Source organism: Ambystoma mexicanum, chromosome 7p (assembly GCF_040938575.1).
Source record: "Ambystoma mexicanum isolate Mex_15411 chromosome 7p, UKY_AmexF1_1, whole genome shotgun sequence".
Classification (NCBI taxonomy): domain Eukaryota; kingdom Metazoa; phylum Chordata; class Amphibia; order Caudata; family Ambystomatidae; genus Ambystoma; species Ambystoma mexicanum.
In genome coordinates, this window is record NC_090939.1 from 723,326,612 (window position 1) to 723,351,080 (window position 24,469).

The 24,469-nt window shown below is 43.0% G+C and overlaps 1 protein-coding gene across 2 annotated transcripts in view; it reads left to right on the forward strand.

Moving 5' to 3' along the window:
- Positions 1-24,469, forward strand: part of TXLNG (taxilin gamma) — a 567,462-nt gene that overhangs the window by 40,694 nt on the left and 502,299 nt on the right. Inside the window, exon 1 of one of the 2 annotated variants that reach the window (XM_069636806.1) lies at positions 20,410-20,431. The exons of the other annotated variant lie outside the window; for it this stretch is intronic. The gene's annotated coding sequence lies outside the window, so the exon portion shown is untranslated. Of the gene's footprint in view, positions 1-20,409; positions 20,432-24,469 lie in introns of those variants that run through there. 2 annotated transcript variants of the gene reach the window in all.

Below are 24,469 nucleotides of genomic sequence, written 5' to 3' on the forward strand. Positions count from 1 at the left end.
GTGTCATGGGCTATAATCGTGCCGGCAAGGAGATCACCTCATTACTAGGTACCCGATAGGGGGTGGATGAGGCCTTCTTACCATCCAACATTCTAACCATGGATCTGTCTCATCCTATCAAGTTTTTTTTTTATTCGGGTGTCTGGACTGAGTGGTAAGCCCTGGCTACATTCACACCCTTCATTCTTATTAAAGCTTCTTTCTCCCTATTCGTAATTCTTCATTTATTTCTCATTATCAAATGCACATGCTTTATCTCTTTTCAGATTGTGGTTTACGTTTCGTAATCTGCGCTTCCTTCATAGATTCTTGTCTAGAATAATCTTCCCATTGCTTGTAGACTGCCCATTGTAGGGTTCTGATAGCTTGGTCCCCCTTAGCAGTTAACACTTCCCTTAAATATCCTATTTATTTCTAGGTCAAAAGAACCATGCACTGGAAATTGCAAATCAGGGTTGTTGGCTGTGTATTCATGCCATTTTTTTCAAAAACACTACCCCAAGCCTGTTTTAATCATTTGCTCCCATCCTGGCGTTCCTTCTAGTAGAGCAGACACACATTTTTCTATTTCCTGCTGACTCTTACGTTTTAATCCCATCTCTTTATCGATTACCTTGTACGTTGTTTGCTCTTTTCTTTTGTGATCACAAAAGCTGATTTGATAATGTCCCACTTTAAATACAGATCACAATATAGATCGCAATCGATGCAGTCTACATACTCCGAGTCCTCCATTCCATTGTTTACACTGTGTACACAGTGTATTTCCATATGGTTCATTTTAGCAGTAACCTTCCATAGAAACACATCATATTTCTAAGCGCATTTCCATATGGCTCATTAACAGCATTAGCGGTATGCTTTCCACAAGGAACACATTTCATTTTCATAATATCAAAACCATTAAATATAATTCTGGAACAGACTTACCTCATTTTCTGCAGTAGTCTGTGGCCTTGCTTCATTGGGAATGTAAATCCCTTTTCCTCACACCGACGGGGATCCTCGGTTGCAGGGATCAATTGTCGAAGTCAGCTGGTGAGTGAAGGTGTGGCTGCAAGGAAAGCAGCAGTGCACCCCACTCCCAAAACCCACATGTGCCAGTTCTCCGATCGTGGCACATTTAATCCAACTGGATCATAATTGTAATGAGGTCTCATCTGGTGGTGCCAAATTGTGGGGAAATATTTATTTGTATTCCCGCCTGTGTTCAGAAAATAACTTTTAGGCAAAAGGAAACACTGGAACAGAATTTTCTTATTCTCAGAGGCACTGGTCTTTATCATAGCTGCAGCTATCTTCACATGGTCGTACAATCTGCCATGTGAAACACCTGCCTTCTCATTATCTGTGTCTCCTCTCCCCTATTCAAAAGGAGAGCTTTTATACATTTTACAGCTAGTGTAGTCTTACAAAGGTCTTTGACGCTGGCTAAATCTGCACTCCGACCAGGGCATCAACGTACTCTTTTGCAGCTTTTCCTGGCTATGTAACGTGCTAAACCTGTCACACAAGTGGGCAGCTGAATCCATGCATAGGCATTCACTGTTATTTACAGGCTCAGGATTTCTAAAAGCAAGGTATGTCTGCAGTTTTCTGTTTAAGAGAACCTATGTCAAAAACTGCGATTTAATACACAGCTGTGTGGCAAAATTCTGTAAGGCCCTTCAAATCTTTGGTCATTCCCTTGTCGCATGTAATCATCACAAGGGATGTATGAGGCACTGACCCATGCTCCGGACAGTTCTTCCTCTTCTGGTCTCTCTCAGTGGCGGATGTGTTCAGGCATGTTGGTGTCTGTTTGTTTGTTTCCCTATACATGTTTTTTGGTAGTCTTGTGCAGAGGTGACTGCTGCTTTTTGACCAGTGTATCTTACGATTGATCACAATTGTGAGAACTCCACCAGGAATGATTACTTATTGTCTGACTATTTTTATTAGGTCTTCACAACTCCCCCCTTCCCCCTCCCCCGCAACATTGATTTTTCTCAGGCACTTAAATTCATGGCAAATGCCGAATTGATGTCTTATCTGCTTGAACCACTCTTGCATAACTTGGGCTATGCTCAAATGTCTGTGGGGAACAGTTCAACTTCTAAACGGCTGGATTGAAAAAGGTCAATGAACTATGCAAAACCATGATTTTCCATCGCATCAGGGAAGCATTCTGTGACCTGAACTGCTACAGAGCCAATGTTGTTTGTTTTTTAGTGCACAAATTACGGGGTGTCACAGTAACCATTGCCTGCCAACCAAAGCCTTTTTCCTGTGAGCATTGTCCAGTGCTGTCTGGTCTTGTCACCATGCTTCATCTTTAGGCATTTCTTCTGGTATTTAAAGTAGGAATTCTTGGACTTGATCTGTAGTCCTAAAAATTCAGAAGACTATTTTGGTTTGTCGAACCACTAACCAATAAGGGACATGAACATAGCAGACTGCCTGCTGCAACATGGCCTAGTAGAGGTTGAGCAGCCAAAGAAAGACTGTATGTAGTGTTTATCTTAGCAGGTACCTTGAATATTCAATGTTGGTTGCAATTAAAAAATTTTTTAAAATTGATCCATAGTTTGCCTCACGCTGTACTTTTGGCTGATCTCGTGCCTTTCAGCATCTTTGCATTATCATCAGGCAGCCCCAAACAGTATATTTAGGTTACTACAAAAGGCACTGTTCGGAAATTACTTTCTTGTGCGTCAAACCTGGGATTAATGTCCTCTACATTAGACATACAGTAGTTGGGTTCAATTTTAGAAGATTGAGAAGATCTTAAAGTGATGATTCTCGTGCATCCGATGCATTTGATATTGGAAAATTAGTCTCTGAACATGCAATTTGGGTTTTGATGGTGTATATTGGGAAAGATTGGCACTGGATTCTGTTACCTAGAATGATTGCTGGGTAGAAGGCCTTTTGCAATGGTATTTAACGCCAATTCCTGCCATTGCAAAAAGGCATCCTTCATTAGTAATTTGGCTGATGGTTTTGTTTGCTGCAACATCACATCTGCTGAAATCTATATTTGACTTCCTGTGTCCGTTGTTTGTGGGCTTTTTTTCCCTGTTTTCTTTTTCCTAGGCATCTATGGGAAAGTAATAAAATACAAACTTAAAGGATTGTAATACCATGAAAACTAAAATTTCTTTAAAAACCCTGTTTCAATAGAATAATTATTCTTTGCAAAAAATGCAGACCTTATTTAATAGTGTAATCTCAGCATAAAGTGCATAATTTTGGTGATGGTTTATTTGTGCTTGCGTCGTGTTTTTTTAGATGGTCCTGCACAATAGTGCTGCTTGTGTTACAACAATAAAAATGAGTCCTTCGCATTGCTGTTGTGTATGACTTAGTATTGTTTTTGTATGCATTTTCCCAGCTCGGGGTTAAGCGTTCTAAAGGATTTAGATGCAGTTTAATGATTTGTTGACAGACCTTTGCAAAACGATGACATTCTAAATGTATAAACGGTTCACACTTTAACAATGTGAATATTCTCTCAAGGCTCAAAGCAACGGTGACTGGCATGCTTTTGTGCATCCTCTGTTGTCCGAGGGTGTGGTGAAAGCACATCCATCCCAGTTTCCTCCTGTGGGCAAGAATTGAAATGGGCCAAGAGGAAAAGCCACAGTTATGTCCAGAACAAATGGGACGGGACAGTACATTCCTCTCGGCCTGGATGCTACACGAGCAGAGAGGTGGTGACCTGCTTTCAGACCATTCACACTAATAAACAAAGCAACTGTGTCTGGCATGCAAGCAATGTTTCGGTAGGGGAAAGCTGATAGGGGAATAATACAGCACTGGCTCACCCCTTATCCTGTGAACAAGAAATGAAATGAGAAAGTTGTAATGACGAAATTGAGGCATGCAAAGTATTTTCTGGTAACACTGATGGAGCCTCAGCTCCTTTTTAAAGCTGGCCGGCAGGCCAACTCCTTCACATCGAGCCTACCTTTCCCAACTGACGTGACACTCTGCAGTAACCTTGCTGCTCTGGCAGCGCTGCAGGCCTCTGTCTGGGTGAGGCTACAACAAAAGAAAATTGCCCGAGCCAGCAGGCTGTGCCGGCCCATCATCGAAGGCCCTTGACTGGCTGCGGCGACAATGTACTTTTCCAGATGTTTGCTGTAATGTCTCATCGCGATTAAGGTAAAGAGACCACACCTCCCGTTTCCATTCTTCTTTGCACCTGCTCCATCTTTCACTGCTCTTTTCTTTGCTTTTCAATTGTGCCGCTGCGCTTCTCCTTTCCCCATGTTTGTCTCTTGCTTGGTTCTCTTCTCCTTCTTGGCCTTTTCCTCCTCCACCACCTCCTGTCCGTCAATGTGGCCTTTCTGTGTGCTCCCGCTCCTACGCCTCTCATTCTTGCTCCCACTTCTTCCCTCTCCTCTCTGCTATTCCGTCTCTCGCCTTTTTTCTGTTTATTCACTGTACTCGTTGCCTCACTTCCTGTGTTCCTACACCCTCCCCACTTTCACCCAGTTCTTGCTGCCTTCTCCTCCTTCTCCCACCTTTCTCACTTCCTTTACTGCATTCTTACTGCTAACTGTTCACCATACTGATGTTTCATTTCCCCGCACTGTTGTATTTTCCTGCCTCCACTTGCACCAGCCTCCTTTCCCCTCTTTCCTCTTACATGCTTAGCACTTGTACATTCTGAATGTTTCAAGACCTTTTTAAGAACGTTTTTTTATTTTACCCACCACCACCCTAACACCCCCTGTCTTGATGCACCTTGAAGCACATTTCTGCTGTATAGTGCACATTGAATATGACCAATACGTAAATAAGTGTTTGGACTTCTGATGGTGCAAGATGGCATTTTACGAACAAGAGAAAATTATGTAATATGAAAGATTTTATGCTGCACAATTAAATCATAGAAATAAAACACAAAATGTGCTAGTATGTATGCATCTTTGTAAACTCCAATTGAATATTATCAGAATTGTAAATGCAAGTTACAGCACACTTACATTTGTTGGGTACTTTTTTATATACTAAAATGAAAGATGTGATGGAGACTTAGTCCATGGAAGCATCTTTGAAACATAAATAAGTTAGAAAAATGAGTTTACTTCAGTGCTCTGTTGTGGGGAAATGCTGGCATGCCTAGCAGTGTGTGCCCAAATGAATCTGCAGTATTGCTGGGCGTTTTTTAATCTAGCACTACATTATACCCTATGCGCTTCGCTTACATGGGACATGTAGGTCGGCACTTTTTTTTTGGTATTTGGTTGGCCAGGCACACAATCTGTAAAGAAGACCATGATTGTCAGTGGTTGGACCGTGGAATGCCCTTGAAGTTATTTTACCTTTTTGGATTAAAAAAAGTATCCAAGAGCTCAATGTCTTCAGAAAGTCACCTGATGTAATCAAGATAAGATAGTAACCAAATGGGTGATGGGCAGACTTCAAAGATTTGTACCACATGCTGGTCGGACATCCTGCTTAATTCAATTAGCAAGTGCTGTTGTGCATAGCCCTGGGTTCGACGTTGTTGGGCAACCTTTTAGAAGGAAACTGGATTGAACATTGTGACAGTCTGGCTTTGCCCAGCGTGGGCATACAATGTGTAATGGGCAGATTGTGGCATGTGTCTGGAGCCTTTATCCCTTTGTGAAATAAATAAATGGTAAAGGGTGGGGCACCCTTCTAAATTCAATTAGCAGGTGCTATTGTGGTCCACTGATGTAGTTTTACAACTTGTTGATGGATGCTGGATGGGCTGTTTGTTTTTGTGTATTTTCATTGTCTGCTTTTGCACAGCTTGACACCCCAGAAGATGTCGAGGGATGTGGGTGGGCAGATTGTGGCATATCCCATGAAGCCAATATAACATTGATACGCAATTAGAAACCGTAAAGAACGAAATGACCAAATAGCTAAGGGAGTACAAAAAGTAGGCGTAGTGCTGTCTCAAGATTTCTCACAGCTTGTTGGGACATCCAGGACATTCTCAATTTTGAATGAAATACTAGGTCAAATAAAAACGCTATCTGAAAACAGGTGGTGATATTTGAGAGCATTTACTTCAGACAACAGATCTTGGTCGAACCATGGGCTGAGGCACTGGCTCATCATTTATCGCTGTAAATGTGAACAAAACTCGTCGGGCAAAACCGGTGTCCACAATCTGTGGAACACTCGCGTCCCCTGAATACCTGATCTGTTTGTTAGGACAAAGTAAAATCAAGCAATGTAGAAGTAAGGTTTCCAGCAAACCAGTTTAGAACAACATGAAGCTCAAAAGGCAGTGATTTAAATGAGTTATTTTTTCTGGAATACAAATTAATGTTATTTAATAAATCAGCGTAACATTAGTTGGATTGTACACATTATTTAGATCCTATTCTGTGGAATATATCACAAAGTACATTCATTTATTTTTCACTATATAAAACCGTGGGCTCTACGTGTTTCGGGACATGGGTCCCTTCATGTGGAGCAATATTTCATTGGTTTGTCATCAATTGCACGTCAATCTGCACTGATCTGGATTTGAAAGTAGCAAAAACAATGAACAAATTCAATGTTGGCTAATCTTTGCTTATTAATAATCCATAATTGCAAGTTCACAATACATTAAGTGATCACTCATGTGTACAACTTGGACAATAGCCTGTAAAATGGCTTCTGTGTCTAAGGAGACTGCATATAGTGTCCAGCTTCCTTGTGTATGGCAACTTGGGGTGAGTTCACAGAAAACAGTTTTAGAATGAGGCTACTCGCAATACCCAATGGGTGTAGGTATAATGGAATGGATCCCTACCTGGAGGTCCAGGAGGAGAGTGTCCATCATATGGGTGGTGCCATGTTGGCAAAAAAGGCTGTGCAAGTAAGTTCAGCGCAGTGGAACCGTCTGGGGAGGACTGTTCTCTACATGCAAAGTCAGGAAAGAAGAATGTATTCAGAACAAACGTTCAGGAAAGCGGAGTGTTTTAAGAAAACACGTTCTCTATACTAAATTCTAATGGCATGGTATACGCTTCAGATCCTGATGCTCACCGTGATTATGATGGATTTCGATCCCTAAGAGAATGCTGTGAGTAGTACTGTTGACGTCCCTGTGCGTGTGCAGTATGACCAGAATAGCTCTCTATCGATATGTCTGCACATGTGCATCCGCGTGGTGACATCACATGTAAACCACACCACACTGCGCAGACGTGTGGCAGGAACCCGAAAGGGTTCACGGAAAGTGCCTCGGGGCAACATGAGAGATGACTGGTAGAGTCAATCTCTAGTGGGAATCTCGCAACATATTGGAAACCAGCAGAATGCTGATCAACTGAGTCAAGGAAAAGTTAAATAATGCACATACAGATGGAAAGTCCAAGAGGTACACCTGTTCCCATCCTATTGTATGTCGATGTGTAATTCATAATTGCAATTGCATAAATTCATGATGGCAAGAAGATATTGATTAATTAGTATCCTTTCAACAAATTGTTTTAGGTAAAGCACTTTCCCAGTGATGTTGCTGATAATGAATGATTCCTACATAGACATTTGTGTCTGTTGACCAATGGATGTTAAAATGGAGTATATAAGGTGTAGTACGGAAAATGTGGCTGCAGAACAAGGATAAGCTCTAGAAGTGTTAAAAAGTGTAAATTGGAAACCATCCCAGTTGGCTAATGTATACAAGAGTGATCTCACATGTAGAGGTTGTTCTAATGCTGCATAAATATTACAGGAAAGCACCCAAATAAGTCTAAATAAGTCTTCATTCCATTTGGGTTAAGACTGTCGAGCTTGTCAATCCAGTTCTCTTTGATCAAGTCTTTTGGCATGATCTCCTCCTCTTGGTCATTTGTGTACAATCTCGAGAACCATAAATCTCAGTTGTTCCACTGTATATCTCTTCTCTGAAAAATGTCTGGCTACAGGAGAGTGGACATTATTGGTCCTGATGTTGCTTTTGTGTTAGTTGCAGTGATCTTTTATTTTTCTCCCACATAGAATATCCCACAGGGACAGCTTAATCCATGAATGACTGACATGGTGTCACATGTTTCAAAGTCCCCCAATTTGAATTTGGCCCCAGTACGGGGATGCCTAGCATAACTACCTTTCATTATGTTGTTGCAGTTGCTACAGTGCAAGCAGGCAAAAGTGCCTACTCTTTTTGTTTTCAATACAGTCGGTTTCTTCATGATCTTTCTCTCAGCTTTGACCAGTTGATCCCTAAAGTTCTTCCCGTACGCAATCAGGGGAGGTTGCGGGTACAATTTGATGAGTCTCCAGTTCTTAATAAATCTGGTGATCTGATGGCTTTGACTGGAGAACTTAAGTGTATAGAGACAAGGGATTTCTTGCTTTTTGGGCTTTTTAGCAGGTCATCCCGCGTAATCTTATTAGATCTTTCTCTGGCTGCTTGAACTATATGTTCTGGTTAGCCTCTCTGTGTACTTGGAGATAATCTTCCCAATCTCTAATGCCAGAATGTTTTCTTCTGAAATGATGCGTTTTGCCTGATGAAATTTGCTGTACGGGAGACTATATTTAAAAAGTTTCAGGTGTTGACACGGGTAGTGCAGTCTATTGTTAACGTCTGTGGATTTGTGAGAAACGCTGGTGTTTATCCTGCCATCTAATTCCACTTCCAGGTAATTATTTTTGAGGTTCCTATCGCCATAGTGAATCTAATATGATAGTTCACAGAATTCGGGTATGACAAACTCCTTTTAGTTCATGGCTCTCGCCTCTCCAAATTATGAAAAGATCATCGATCTTTTCCAGGTCACCAATTTCTGGTACCAATGGGGGTGGTTCAGTATCGATTGTGTCTCTAAGTAGTGCATATGGAGGTTTGCATACACTGGGGCCATGGCAGCACCCATGGACATGCCCGCTGCTTGTAAGTAGAACTGTTAACCAAACCTAAGGAAGTTGTTTTGTAAGGTTATTTTTGTGAGTTCGAGTGTGAACAAATTAGAGGCTCTGCAGTGCTCACCAGTGTCAGCACTTGGATTCATTAGTTTCTTATCTCATTAAAAAGTCAGACCTCATGGTATCCACCGACCAATGGAAAAGTTAGCAAGTTTAACATTGTACACCTTTTTTCAAACTATCAAGTAAGTTCCTTGTTTTCATGGTACCGCTGATTGTGTTTTTCAGTAGTCGTGAAATGTTGAGAAGGTGCTCCAGCGTGGTCCCAAGTATGAGTGTGTAATCCAATTAACATTGTTCCTACCATACGCTATCATGTGAACCCTGCAAACTCATAGTTACACTGCTTCAGGGCTCAAAATGTGCACTCTCCATTGGCTAGTGAGAAGTTACATTTTGCTAGTGAAAAATTGTGTCCTGATTGTGTAGAATTGGGGTGGCAAATTACTTTTTATGGCTGGCCAGTAGCTCGCAACTTAAAATGTTACCTCCTTGTTCTTTTCTTACTATGACACATCTGTGTAATTTGAGTCCCTTTTTTAATTTTCAATATGTGGCCTGTTGGTGTGTACACATGTTGTACCCACCTCCCCGAAATGCCAGAGCCGCTTAACTCCTATTGAACAGAGTCACAATTCTGTATTTTCAAAGTTTTGCACAGGCCAAACCCCCCCGCATCCCCCACCCCATGACCTCATCGGTGCACCATTTGGGGGGTGGGGGTGGCAGCAGGAGAATTGTATACCCCTATTATGAGGACTACTTTTCTAGAAACGCAACTGTAGCAGTGTTTGAACTCTGTGCCAGTTTCAAGAAAAACCTCAGTGATGCTGTGTACAGATACGCTCTATTATCATGCCCAAACTTTGAAAAAGCCAGTAGAAGGTCTGTCTGGGTAAAGAATGGCCGAAGAGTGCAAAAGAAGGTTGTCAAATGTGTCCGTACCCGATAGAATTTGTCACTAAATTGATACACCAAGTGAGGATGAAATAGTATTGTTTGTAATCAAAGCAGCAGCATGATCATCACAAATACATACTGGGTTTAATGAGCCAATGTGGTAGTAGAGCAGTACTAGTATCCGAACATATTGCTAGTGTGTGTAAACATTTTGTGAGCTACTGGGGACAGTGTATTATGGTTAAGCATTGTGTAACTGATGGTTACCAATAATATGAGAAACTGACTCTTGGGACATCGAATTCACGTTTTTGCCACCGATTAGATCCTCTTTTTGCAACAACATACTCTGTATGTTTTTAAAAACAAAATCTGTTTTAGAGCAGAGAATAATTCATGAGTAAGCGTTACATGCCTTTCATGTAGAAGGCAACTAGTATTCGCAGCTGCATTTGCAATGGCACTGGACATGGAATGACCCACTGTTGAGGGCCCTCCTGCAATCATTGTGAACCCCACCATGATTATGTGCAAGCTTCCAGTCCCTCCTCTGTCAACTTTATAAGCATGAGCAGTGTTCTCTCCTATGCTGGTGTTCAGTGCACATATAGAGTCTAAGGCAGGTCAACCCATATATGCCCGCCACCAGGCAGCAACTATGCTGTTTGCCTGCCTGTCTTCCTTTTCTGCCAATAGTCTGCCTTGTCCTCCTTCCCAGTTTTCCTTCTTCCTTGTCCTCCCCATGTTCCTTTTTTCAGTGCTGCAGATCCTCCGTGCCTGACATTCTCGACACTGCCTATCCTTGTACTGTGGTTTTCTCCCTCTCCCCCTCGGCTGCCTTCGGTGTCGACTCGCTCTTCCCCTTCACTCTTGCTCAGTGTGTCTGATTACCTTTTTAGGTTTGCCTTCTCTGTTATTTTACCTGTGCTCTTGCATTTCTCTCACTCTGGTCTGTCTAGGCTAGCTCTACCATCTGTGTTCAAGGTTCTGTACCATGGCTTGCTTTCTGGATTTTCACAGCCTTCAAATTTCTCCTTTGACATTGCTTGCATTGTCCCTGCATCACGCTAATCTTGTGTGGAGTTTGTACATGGTGCATGGAGTTCTGTACCCTTAGAGTTGTGTACCAATTACGCACCTGGATGGTGTGGCGTTACCTCAATGCAAGAACTATGACTACTAGCCCTGGACATAGTGGCGCTACCTGTGTGAGAACGGTTCCAAGCATGAAGTGGACAAAAGAGACACATATCTGGACAGGACCTACCGTCAACGGGCTCAAACTGATACCAGCACCCATAGAAAAGTAGTCCTTGACAACAAGCTGCAAGAGGAATAAACAAATACTTTAATTGCCATTTATTTCAATGCTGATTGTTGCTTTCTTCACTTTATTTATTGTAAAAAAATTAATACACTTACTTAATGCAAAAACATATATTCTTATGTTGTCTATGCCTTTTGTATATATTCTGTACTCTGAAATCCAACAATGTCCAGATGAAATTTTGGATTTTCTGTGCAAAATTAATGTATGACGCATGCAGGGAATCTATGAGCACTAGGTCTACTGTGAATGCACCATGTATATGATCTGTAGGCCACAAGATGGTACAATGTTTTGATAGGCTGTACAATGCTCAATTGACTTTAGCAATGTACAATGTTTGATGGGTGTAGCTAATTTTTTAAAGTATTATCTGAGACATTTTTATAAACTGTGCCAGACCTCACTTATGAGACCCAGTGCCCTAAATATACCCTGATTGCAAACCATAAGGTGAGATCAGACTGTCTCACGCATCTGTTTTTTGTTAAAGGGTGCCATTCTAATAAGTTGCACTGTGCAGCCACACTTTTTACCCAAAAAAATCTCTATTCTGCACTACTAAAAGAGGATCTTTCAAAAATGATTGGACATTTGCAAGCATCTACCACTATTTCGTTTTAATGCTTATTGGATACACACAAGATGCTGCAGAGGCATTCAGAGTTAATGCTTCGTTCCTTCTCTTCCCATAACCTAGCATCGATCTATAAACTGTTAGGTTGGGTTGCTTGCCCAGTGTGGGGTCCCACAAGGTTATTTTGTCTACCCTCTTTCAACATCTACATAGAAGCCGCTGCGTGATCTGGTGGGACGGTTATATCTCTAGGTACTTCAGTATTCAGATGACATCCAACGTTTTCTTAGCATGACCTCTTTAGATTATATCCACCACCTGCAGGATTGATTGTGCGATTGACTACTTTTTGTTTTCAACGTACCTGTACAAAGTGGGGTTCTCACTAATTACTTTGGAGCGGTGGACATGTTTGGACAGGACTATTTTGGGGTTTCTTTTGATGAACAATGATCACCTTAGTTTATTTGGTAGGGAATCTCTCTTTAGCAATGGGGATAGTGAGGTATTTTCTTTTATGTTAATTACCCTTGAAAAGTACATCCTCTGGTCCAAGTCCTCCTTCTGGCATATAATATTACATAAATACAAAATTGTCGTCTGCGGATGCTTGCTCCAGAAAAGTCACGCCGGCAGCCTAGCAGACCCCATGCCGCCCACCCCCTCTCTATGCTAATTATCCACATGTTTATGGTGCAGAAGGGCTGGGATCAGGGAAGGTGGGGGATGGGAGGGAAGTGCAGGAGGAGGGGGCCCAAGGGGCTGAGCAAGTACTAGGGGGCGCCACAGAGGGCAAGTGCCACAGGAAACCAGCAGAAAGGGAATGCTAGTGCAATGGACTGGGTGGACAGGTTTAGGCTAGTCCGGGAAGGGTGCCCAAGGACCAGTGCTGGGTACACTGATCAAGGAGGGCCTGGCCCCTGTAAGACTCACAAGGGACCAAGCACAGTCTTAGTGGCAGGGGGACATTAACACACGAGGAGGATGCAAGTAGCCCATGCTGGTATCGTAAGGTGTAGATATAAGCCATGCCCCAACTGGGGCATGGAACTGCTCCTAATCATTTCAGTCGCATACAATTTTGTCTACTCCTGAGAACCAGTTCGGCTGTGGGAGGTTGTGTATTCTTGCCAGATGATAGGAACCTGAATGCCCATGCCTCTTCTTTGATCTCGTTGTGGGGGTAGATAACACCCTCTCCAGAGACGGTCACTCAACAGGAAGCTAGCCTGGTCCCAGGAATCAAATGAGCACATCCATTCAAAGAGTAGCATCACACAAGGGTGCTTCATACCAAGGGGCCTGTGAACTATTGAGAAGGGTCACGGTTAGTGTAGACTGGGAGAGCTCTGTAAGTTGGGGAGGGGAAATTCCACCATCTTGTTCTCCCTGCCTCACCTTCCAGTCCCCTCTTCCTCTAGCACAAAGCATTATTCAAGGGTTTCTGCTGGGAGATAGTTGCAAAGTCTGCTGTGGCAATCTTTTTCCAAATATGGACTAGGTTTTTTAATGCATTGTGGGTTCTTTTTAAATTTAGAAGGCCATGTGACAGAAAAAGAATCTGCATGGTCATTCACCCAATCTAATGGTCTTGGTTTCCACCATTAAGGAACATTTTGTTTGAGACAATAGTCTGTGTGTCCATTGTTATAGGTTGCTATAATCATGTGTTAAGCCAAATAAATTAGCTGTTGTGTGAATGATTGTCTGGCCAGACCGGTCGTTGACAGTTTCCCAGAACTACACGTTTATGCTGAGTTGATATTTATGATTTAATGGCAGCCACCACACAGGCGGCGTCATAGCCCAGGGTTGAGCAATCAGGAAGAGCAACCACCACACAGGCAGTGTCATAGCCCGGGGTTGAGCGATCAGGAAGAGCCCTCCACTATTAAGGGCATTTTCGTTTAGATTTGGTGCATTTGCATTGCAAAATAAACTGTAGTGCCCTCTTCATATCTTGGATAGGTCACTGGAAGGATTGTCCCATATGGGCAAGTTAACCTTTTGGACAGTATAGACATTAAATATTGAGTGGTGCTCTGCCTGGATGGCCCATGGCTCCAATTGCTTCAGTTGTATGGTTATCAAGGCCATGATTCTGTAAAGTAGTTCAAGTCCTTCTCATTAATAACACAGATGTCAGAATAATGTTTGAGGATTTAGCATTCACCCATAGGACAAGACAAACTGGGCAAACTAACAGGACCGGTTTTTCAGGTAGGTTTCCATCTTCGTAATGATTGATTAGGCAAGCAAGGAAAGTCCTAATCTAGGATGCATTCTGATGGGGCTCAGCCATGCCAGATGGTGACTGGTTTAATACTGTGAATTGTGCCACCTGGAAAAATATCTAGACTAAACTGGAGATTTAGCATGACTTTTTTTTTGTTTTTACAATTATTTATTTGCTTTTTGATAAACCTAATGACGAGCAAATGTTCCCAACGGCCCTCCGTACTCTTCCCTCCACCGCCCCCAACTCTTTAGTCCCTAGCCCTCTCCTGAATCCTCTGTTCACTTTGCACTCACCCCCAACTCCTCCAACCTTGATTCATAATTAATCATCTTGAATTCTTTCTGATAAGTGTAATTATAACGGTGAATGTCTCGCGAAATCCCATGTCCCACTGTGTTTGGTGTGTCCCAACACTGACTGGGAGTTCATTCCTTCAAGGCTTCAAGTCATCCAGGGATGTTTGGAAGTCTGAGACAGTACCCCATTCCATTTCTTATGAATCTGAGTTGTCACCCGTCTGTTTGTGTATAATTGCTTTTTCCACTGTTGCCCATTTCTGTAGGTCCTGTGCCCATTGGCTTAGTAAAAAATTCCTTGGGGCAGTTCCAAAAAGTGGCCATATGGCTTCTCGCCAACATCAAGAGTAGGGAGGCTATCTTGTTGTTTTGCTATTTCATTTATTTATTTTGTTTTTTTACGTCCTGGGAGAACCCCTAACAAAACAGATCCTGGGGGTGTTATGCCAGCTGTCTACCCAGTAACCCGTGCCAAAAAGTGCCTGTTACGGGGCACTCCCAAACCAAATGCCATAACCAGGGAGAATCTCTCCCACATCTACGGCATGTGTCTGTTGTCTTTACATTGGAATTTCAGTGAGGTAATGTAAACTCGTGCAGAATGTTGAATTAACTTAAAACAACCATTTTGTGATACCTTACTGACTCGCAAGCAGATTTTATTCCACAAATGTTCATCGATGATCTCCCCCCATATCCCTTTCCAATTATTTCTTGAACTGCGGTAACTTGCTGCTGTCCTGTAGGGCTACTTAACGTGTTTTGTTCAGTCCCTGTGGCCAGTGTAGATTGAAGAACTGGAGTGATCTGAGGTTCGTCGGGTATGAAGCTCCATTCGGTCACTAAAGTTCTAGCTAACCTTGCAAAATGTAAGGACTGCCCTTCAGGCATGATATGATATATTTTATTAACATTGCGCTTGCATGCAAGTGTTTCTGAGTGTGACCAAGCAAACGGAGGTGAACAAGGAGAACAAAAACAACAATCTTACTAGGCTCAGTGACATTACGCGCAAGTGCATGGAAAAGGGGGAAAGTGCCTTGAAGGGGGAGAAGTGGAAAGTGCAGAGCGGTCGAGAGAACAGAATACATCATTTTAAATAAATAAAGGCAATGAAAAGTGGTAGTGCAGCCAGCAAGTGCATGATTAGTAAGATGGGGTATATCTGATAAGTGCAGAAGAAAAGTGTGGGGTCTGTATGGGTACAGACACAGATCCCAGTGGAAGTTGTGGCCCGGAGGCAGTGCAGGGGGAGGCAGGGTGAACGGGTACCTGGGTCCGAAGGACAGAGGGTGGCAAAAGTGCTCAGTGCTAAGAGAAAACGGATAAGCCGGGGAGAAGAGGGGAAAAGGCAGAGCCGAAGAGGTGGCAGGGAGGCTGTTCCAAAGGGAGGCCTCAGCCGAAGATGGAGATCTACCCACTGCATGTTTCTTTGAAAAACGATGGACTATAACCTGCCCCCAGTTTTTGCTTCTTGTTCTCTGCCATACTTTCTGGACTGTTAGTGTGATCCAGGAGGTCTGGAATCGCCCCACTTCCCTCCGTAATAATTCCATCCCTGCCTGATGTTGCATAGGTTTCGCCAGTAAAATACCGTCGGCCCCAAGATCATCCCATCTGGTCATGTGGTAGTTGAGAAGCCAGAAAATATTTAAGTCTAGGAGTGTGAGGCCCTCCTCCCCCTCTTTGTGCCTTATCCAGCGTGTTTTTTAGGGATATGTTGCACCCTCCCCCGGCCCATGTAAACTCTTGACCACACAGGGGTTTTAACATTTATGGGATATTAGCAAATGGGTACATCAACCTAGACAGTACCACCGTTTTGCAAATTGCTATTTTACCTGTTAGATAGCTGGGTAGCTTCTTCCAAAACTCAATTTCCTCTAGACCCGTTATTGCTCTACCCACACTATATTGAAAGGTGTCTGCCGTCGTGTGGTGGACCTGTATGACCAGGTATCTGAAGGAGTCTGTTTCCCATTGTACGCTTACCTCCATTAGGTCCCTACATGGCTGACCCAGAAGGATACCCAATGGGAAGATTACTGACTTTTCTGTATTGATCTTATAACCCGATCAGGTTCTGATACGTTATGACATGTCTGGGATGTGCAATACTGAATTCTGCACGTAGGGGAAGTGCTGTCGGCGTATAATGAGATCACATGGGACTAGCCATCCACTGTTATCCCTGTGTCCCTAAATTGGTCCCTGAATATATTCGCTCGGGGTTCCATCGATAACTCAAAGAAATTGGTGGACAAAGGGCACCTTTTTTACGGGCCCCTTCCCAGTTGCCACCTAGGTGATCTCTGCAGGTTTTCACCCTTGCTAACAGAGTATTATACATTGGGCGAATCCACTGGAACGTTTTCGGGCCCACTCCAACCCGCTCTAGTACCTGGAAGAGCTGACCCTGTTCCGTTCCATCAAGTCTAAGGCTTTGACTATGCCTAGCGAGGCTACCGCCATCTCCACCTCTGTGCCTTCCACCCTTTCTGTGATGTGCTGAAGTCGTCACAAGAGATTTAGAATGACTTTAGCGTATAATGTGGTTTCATAAATGGTGGACCTTGGATAAGTCCACATGACTCGCAATAGCCACACATGGGCTTTCTTAAAGTGAACCCCGTCTGCAACCATGTGTCAGAAGCTATTTGATAATGGGATAGTTGGATCAGTGTTGATGGCGAGGTCGAGGAAACTTCCTGGTTGCCCAACACACTGTGCCGATAGTGAGGGAAAATCTAATCATCATAGTTTGTTGCCAAATAATGGCCATTACACAGTATTAACTGTCAGATTTTCTCTTTAGCAATTATAATCACAGTATTTTTTTACATTTTTTTTTAAATTGGTCTGCACATCTTGATAATTACACACTTGGCCTGAACTTTAAGTAGGACTAGCGCTATGCCCAACCGCCTTCCTATACAGAGCCATGCAGATGAAGGCCAACATTCTTAGTAGAAGGGCGCTCTAGAAGAGCACTTTGCTGTGTCTGCTCCAATAAAGTCATGACATCTTCCTGGTAGTTGTCTCCTCGAATATGGTCCACCCTCATGTAACTGCCACCTGGGTCAGGATGAGGTAGCAGCTGCCGTCCCCTGGTCACATGGGAGGTTGTCGCCGCCGGGGAATCCGTGACCACCTTCTAGAAGGTTTAAAGTTTGAAGCACTTACACCTGTGTGTGTGTGTGTCTCTCCCCCTCTCCCTCTTTCTAGGCCAGCATGACTCCCACAGTTTTTGTTGGCGATGACTCATGAAAGATGGTGATTGTCTTAGCCGTAACTTAGCCTGATCGCGTTGCACTAGGCGCGCTTTCTGTAGTGCAATCTCATGTGGGTTTTGGGCTTTGATAGAAAGCTCACCTTTTTTTCCTTTTCTTGCATCCTTTTTTAAACGCGTGTCGGCTTCCACAGTTTTCGAGCGCTCGATATCAAGTGCTGAGAAGCCAACTTAAAAAATAAACTATAGATGGGATTGATAATGAATATAGATTACATTGCCACAAAAAGAAATCTGTATAATACTCATAACAGTAATTTCAGTATTTAACACCTGCTAGGTACTGTGGCGGGTCAGGAGGAGAATTCGGGACTTTCAAATCATTTCATTAAATAGAGTTCATAATTTCCTTAATGTGTCTAGCTTTCCCTATTGCTAAAGTGATCACCTTGCAGATCTAAAGAAACTAAGGGTGCTTGTCTTTCAGGAAATCCCTAAGTAAAAATGTCCTTGGTCCAAATCTAACTCTACCTGACCCTACCACTAGTTTAACCAACTTGAATTCTGCCAAGAGAAGGTCGGATTTCTCCTGGGCTTCTCGTAGTTTCTGATGGTCTCTATATTGGAATGTCTCTCTCTCACACTTGAGTTTCTTTATACAATCCTCTTTGGTTAGATCTTGATCTCCATGAGCTATTGCTCTTGTAAAACACCTCTGTGGTTGGTGCTCTCTTTAATGTTATACTCCTTACAGCTTTGTCTCTCACTCTTGTCTTCACTTATGGCCCTTTTGATAGTCTCTCAATTCATCCTTGGCTACTTTGCATGGGACCTTATCCCCTTTTAGATTGCCCCACTCATGGGTTCTGTCTTTTTATAGCTTTTCTTCTATTATCTGGTTCTCTTGATAGTCTTATCATATTCCTCAGAAGCCATGCTTGGACTTTGCTTTATCCACTCTGTCGTTTTATTTATGATACTTTTTCCCTTTTTCTGAGGGTAATTGCCTCTAGTACCTCTGTATTCCTCTTATTTGTTTTATGAGCCTTTCACAGTGGCAATCGAACAACTTCATTCCTCGTTTCTCTTCTTTGATTGAGACAAGCTTCACTCTTCAGATTCTCTTGCCCCGGCAGCCACCCACTTTTCCTGTTCTCTTTGTCACATTCATCTGTGGGGGGTGAGGGGGCGTTGCAGGGCATGGCACACACTTGGCTATACTTCTCCATTGTCTGTTTTCCCGTTGTGGGTTTTCGACGGCGTGCCGTTCTCTGCTTACCCTCCGGTTGCAGCGGTCTATGTATGTGGACCACCGCGAGCTCCTCGCGCTCCGATCTGTAATGGTCTCTCCGTCATTCACTGGGCATCTCGCCCACCACAAGGTGTTTGTGGTCATGCCACCACCAGCTCCTGGGTACTTCTCTCTTCTTGGGCAGCAGTTTCCCTGTTTCTGTTCTTGCCAGCCTCCTGGCGTCTCACTGTGGCGTTCCTCGCTGAATCGAAAGTCGCAGGCTCTACGGTTGTCTCTGCTCTTCCAAGGCCCGATCACGTCAGGGGGCTTCCAATGCATACCATAAACTCCTTCCACTCGTCTCGGTTAAAAGCAGGTCTCTTCTTAAAGAGACATCCTCTTTTCCTTTTCTGATATCCACTTCAGCATTGACTGCAGTCAAATATAAAGATGTTAAATTCTCATGAGGCAGTCCCATATATGCCTATATGTTGGCCATTCTAGGGAGTTCCTCATAGGAACCAGAGTTTTTGTCCCCTAAGGGGGAGTCACTCCCAGTGAGGTCTCAGTGGCCCATACACCTAGAGAGAGTATTGCCTAGCAAGCTCCTCTCCATCGACTCCAAGGGGGTGGCTCCCCCTTGGGGAGAAGGGATGAATACCCTTGATTCATCGCAGTGCCCTACTGATGTCTTTCGACAAGCAGTTAAGATGGTTTATAATGAAATTAAAGCTTAACCTATTGCTTTCTTATATGGTCACTGGAAAATGGTATAATATACCTTGTAACACTAGGAAGTGTAGAATTTGTAATAATACCTTGGAGGATACTTGGCATCTACTCTCTCAATGTACTGCTCTCCAAATAACCTGTACCCTGAATTACAGCAAATATGTTAATGATATCACTAACATTAGATTTGATGAATTCTGGGCCTATGTCATCTCAGACAAATGGGTAGTATTCTCTAATACTATGTCGAATATGAAAATCCTTTATGCAAATGATATCTAAAGCAAAGAAGTGGGCAATGAAGCTGCTAGGTTTTCCTTTTTATATTTAGCATGAACTATGATTTTTTTAAATTGAAATAATTTGTTAATGACCTTGTTATAATCAATATATTGTATTAGGTCATTTATTTTGTAATTTGGTTGTATTGTATTATGATCTACATAACCGAGTTTAAAATTAAGATTCAATGAGCAGGAGTTAAAACCTGCTCCTGGATGTTTGGCATCAACTGGTAGGCTGGAGATACAGCTGGGGGAACCAAGAGCCAGTACACCGGGCACTGCAAATCTAGCTTCCACATGAGGCAAACTTACATTTTTGCCGTTATGTGTGATCCATTCTGTTTAAATGTGTACTAATGTGCCAAAATTCTCCTTTAACATTTCCAAATACTCAGTTAATGCCACATAACTATGTTTTGTAAGGCACCAGTTGGCCTGCAGAGTCAAAATTGGCTCCATTTAGCTGCTGCTTTCAAGCTAACCAGGCTCTCCTAGGCAGGATTCAGTCTCTAAATAGCTTCAGCAATTTCGAACCCTGCATAATTAATAATCGTATTGTGGAATGTTAATGCTTTAACCATAGTACAATAAATACATTTTTTTTCTTTTTTTTGTGTTTATCTAGATAATAAATTTTACAAGGGCGGTACTTTGGAGACCAATCTGTTATGTGCCTGCAGTTTTGGGTCATTCAGTCATTCGGTTGACTTGTGCCGGGTCGAGGGTGAGCAGTGCTCTGTTGTCAGTTTGTTGCATACTTCCAGGGCTGCTTGTAGTATCTTTGCCGTGGCGATTGTCCAGGACATTTATAAATACATTTTAAAGAAAATGAAATATATCTTTTAAGTCTCTAACTTAAGTTCCAACCGTAATATGTCTGACAAAAGCAGCCCAACAGTGTGATGTAATACACATATGTGCAACCTCTTTATCTGCCTATATGTAATCTTCACCAAGCATCATCATCAGTTAATGTGTTTTCCCTGTGTCTACAACCTACCTCCTTATGTACAATAGCCTTGGGTTGTATTAGTTTCTATTTACAAGTCCTATAAAACGAGGGCGGAGTATCCATCAGTACTGAAAAACAGTTTCCCTTTTGACTTGTGACTCTTAACATTGCACACACCAACTTACAATGAAGTGCAATGGGGATACATTTGCATCACCCTAGTTTTTTTTACAAATGGGATTTTTGGTTACGTTTATATATGCCTAAAGACGAGCTGTTGGGGGAAGATGCATTTTTACAATTTTTGCATTACATTATAGTGTGCAAATTTGTGTTTCCCATTTATGGCTTCTAAACTTGTCTAGTGCCCTGAAATCGGGTGTGCCATCAGATGTTAGCTTGCTCTTTTGCCGTATTTTTGTTTGGCCTTCTTCCTGTCTTGCCAGATCAGGAAATCCCATATTAAGGCCATGCACTTGCCCGGTAAAGCTGCTTTCCCATGCTAGTGACGCTTTTGTGTGTGTGTGGCCAAGGAACGGTGTGGCATTGTCTGGTCCCATTCCACATCCATGCTGCCAGAAATTCGAGGTCTCCTGAGCCTTTGAAGTGTCCCTGGACCACCTGGTGGACTAAGCAGCTCTCTTGTGGGCTACCTTGTCTGAAGGCATCATGAAGTAGACACAGATAACTCTACTCAAAAGTTTTATTTAACTTAAAATGCAGAATGGAGTAAGGCCTAACTTGCCCTATGCTAAAGTGTAAACCAGAGGATGTTTCACTGCCTAGACCCTGGGGGATCCCTTACTCAGGTGGCCAGGGCACGGCCATCACCTTTGGATCCAGACCCTGGGGTTGGTCAGGCGCGGGAGGATCACCTGGGGGAGGGGTCCTTGTGGAGTGGGGGAGGAATGCCTGATGGCGAGACATGGTATTCCCCCCTCCCCCCCCCCCTTTCCAATCCTATTTCATAGGATATTCCAATTTTCCTACACAAACACTGAGCTGAGGAAGAGAAGGTCTGAGGCTGAAAGGAGTACCACCCATGCAATACGTTGGACATGTCCCACTAATAAGATCAGGCAGGGTCAGGCTCTTTATCTTAATTACATACACGTGGTACATATTGGCTCTCCTCACATGGTTAAAACGTGAAACACTGAGGCACTCTGAGCAAGGCGCTGCACGATAAGGAGCAGTTCTTCCAGGGCAAAGACGAACCAGGCCGATCAGAGCGACAGGCCGAGGTACGGAACCAAGGTACACCCCGGCGAGAGATTGTTGCCTCTGAAGGGCCTTGAAGGCTATGCAAGGAAGCCCAACTAAAGAGAAGAGACTAACCTCTTTTATGTTTCAAGGATACCAGCCACCCCCTCAGGTGAATGGCAGAGTTGGAGAGGTGCAGGGTCAGTTGTGGTATCAGCCTTGACCTTCAGGATCAAAGCTGCGAAAGACGAAAATGAATTAAAACAGCTGGTGAGTTTATGAAAGCAATGAAAGTCCGGTCTGTTAAATGAAATATACGACAACAGTATCCAATGAATGAGGGCTGTGCGTGTGCCAATTAAAGGAAGGTTTGATTCCCGGCAGAGGGAAACCTGGATGTGAGAAATATCTTTGAACTTTGAAATAAGTAATGTGTTTGAAACGGCATTTACCAAGAGGCCTTGGTGTAGAAGAAGAAAAGTGACGTTTGAGGAAAGAGCAAAAGCCTTCGACAGCGGAAGGAAAATGAAAGGAGGCTTGAGCCCGACAGAGGGAAGCCTAAAAAGGTATGATTGAAGCTTTAGGAAGGGAAGCCCCACAAATTGTGATTGAGAGGTTTGAGCCTGGTGGAGACAAACCTGTACTGAACTGTGGTAACCAAAAGGAAACAAACTTTTGTTGATCCGTATTACAAGCTAAAAGGTGACCTGGTCTGGAGTGAGAGAAAGCTGAGGGGTCCAGAGAATAAACTAGTGACTTTTTCGTGGAAGGCCTAGTGGGCCCTGGTCCACGAAACAAACTGCATCCTTGTGTCTGAAGCCAGAGTGTTGCGAAGTCCAAGTGTGCCACCTTACCCCATGCTACAAAACGTGGGGAAGGGAGTTTACTCTGCCATACTGACATTGAACATGGATTTTCATTTTTGCATTACACGTTCCCTTTACACATGTATTTTTAGAAAGAGGGCAGGCATTGGGTTTATTAGTATAGACCATTTTATTTTGACTAAGGAGTGACTAGGACTGTATTTTCTTTTTGTTTGATGGTCAAGAATACTCTCATCTTAGTTATAGGGCAAGATAGGATTTTTCCACCCCTTTTTAAACCATCAATAAAGGTTTTGAAACTTGCAGCTTTTTTGTCCGTGTCTATTTGTGATACCATGCCTCTCTCAAAGGTGGGATTTCCCTACCGAAAGAAAACTAAGGATAGGTTGTGTCAGAATGTCCTAATCAAATGACAATCTTTGTCCAAATCCTATACTTGCCCTCACAACTAACTGTATGTGTATGGATGTCAGAATGAAAAGAATAGTGTTTGTAATAAAGTTCTGATCTTCTTCCAGCTCTTGGCTTGAACTTGGGGAAGGGGGAGCTGATTACAAAACAGTTCACAAAATATCAGGGTTGCCTTCCCCAAGAGTTCAAATCTTCGTTTTTCAAAACCATACCTTTCCTTGGGAAACTTCCCAGCTTTCTTGTCATCAGTACTTTTCTCTGGTTCACAAAGATAAGTTTGTTTCTTAACTTCAAAATCACATAAGCGGCTGTTGTCTACTTTCTTGGGCCTTTTCCCAAAGGGGGGCACTCGGTCTAGGCACAGTTGTCGGACCTCACGGTCCACCAATTACAGGTCACGCAACCGATACCCCCTTATCTGCTTTTCATCAACAGTTGTCCTATGCTTTCCTTTGTCATTGAAGCATGGCTCTCATCAGTATCGCACTTTGCCAACACTTTACAGTGGCTTGATTGGCCACCATGCACTTTGCTACACCTTCTGTTTTCTTCTGGCTCTTGCCAATACAGAGTTTTCCTTAACCTGCAGTTCCTTGAACTCTTTTAGCTTCCCCCAATACTTGGTTTCTTCTCTCATCCCCTTCTTTTTTTTTCATTAAATATTTTTGTTTTATAGATGCAAACAAAACAAGTAGGCAAAATAAAAGAAGCTAAATAACACTTAATTACTACATTTAAACACACAGGTATAGGCTGCTTCTTGGCATCTGACTCTTCTTTGCATATATTGTACAGTTATTACATCTAATAGTCCTTAGGATCATTTTGATCGCTTATATCAGTTCTCCATGCAGCATTTAGTGTCTCTATGGGTCCTCTTTGCCCCCTTTCAGTGGTCTTCCCATTTCTGCCATATCTTGGCGCTTTCTCCGGGCACCCCCTTGTGGTATATACTCTTGTTTCCATTGGCACACACATGTCTACATCCGTTACCCATTTCTCGTACTGTGGTGATGTAGCTGAGCCCCACAATTGAGCTATCTTTCTTTTTGCAAAGCATGTGGCTGTTGGGAACATAGGTTTTTCGTATCTCGATAACTCTATATCGGAGACCATTCCCAGTATTAGAAGTTTGGGGTCCTTCAGTATCTCGCGGCCAATCACTGTTGACAGTCTATCACAGCATTTTTGCCAGAATCTTTGTATCTGTGGACATTCCCACAAGACATGGAAGAAGGTTCCTCTCAGATGATGACATCTTAGACAGTTGGGATCCGTCGCTCTTCCCCATTGGTGCTAGGCCTCTCTGGGTTAGTAAACCCTACGTAGAATTTTTAGCTGAATCAGCCTAATTCTGGCCGAAATTGCT